Raw genomic sequence first — 967 nt, forward strand, 5'->3', positions numbered from 1 at the left:
TATGACTGCTGCTTGACGGGGGTGGGGGGACCCTCACAAGGATCAGCCAAAATGGCGGGCAAAGGAGGCCCCTCCGAGCGACAGGCCAGAATCTGGGATTCTAGACAGAACCATTGGGGGGAGGGCGGGGGGGGAGGGGGCTGCAGGGGGGGGGAGAATTCTTGCAGGCATTTGGGTACAAGGAAGGCCGGCTCCAGCCAGAGGTTGGGGGCAAACCATCTTCAAGGCCACTCGGACAAAGGTACCCAGGTACAGCTTTGTGCTGCGTGGGTTCAAGGGGGCTGCGCTGGGGACGATGGGGATTGGATTCCTGCATGGAGCAGGGCTGAACTAGATGGCTTTGAGGGTCTGTGCAAGTTGAGGCCTCTGCCGTACACTCTGTTGCTTCCAGATCCTCCCCCAGGCTTCTGGCCTGCTCCTTTGTGGCAGTCGCTTCTGGGAGGACGTAGCTGCAGGAGGGCCGGGAAAGGACAGGAGACCCCCAAGCAGCCGGATTTGGACACCCCCCCCCCCGTTTCCATTCCAGGCCAGTTGCCCAGCAGCTGTTCGGCTATTTAAAGAACTGGGTCTGAAATAAGCCAGCGGGGCTTTCTATGCCTGTGTGAGAGTGCCAGCGAGCAAGGCAATACGATATGTGTGTTTTTGTGTGTCTCTCTGTGTGTCTCTGTGTGTGTGTGTGTGCTGGAGCTTTTGCAGTGGGCTCCTGGCATGTGCAAGAGAAGCGCCCCCTCTTGGCCTGGCAGTCTTTAAAGGGAGAATGCCAGGGTGCCCACTTGAGGCCCCGGGCGTCTCTGCCCAGGCTGGGGGTCAAAGTAGCCATTTCTCGGGCAGGGCTGGGGTGGGGGAGCAGCTGCTGCCTCTTCCCCGGCGAGGCTAGGCAGGAAGATGGCTCCCTCACCACCGCTGTCATCACCGACCTGTCAGGGGAGCCTTCATCCGGAACTCGCCCTCCCCCGCCATGGATTAG

This window comes from Protobothrops mucrosquamatus, unplaced genomic scaffold, assembly GCF_001527695.2.
Source record: "Protobothrops mucrosquamatus isolate PMUCROS unplaced genomic scaffold, P.Mucros_1.0 scaffold141, whole genome shotgun sequence".
NCBI classification, from domain to species: domain Eukaryota; kingdom Metazoa; phylum Chordata; class Lepidosauria; order Squamata; family Viperidae; genus Protobothrops; species Protobothrops mucrosquamatus.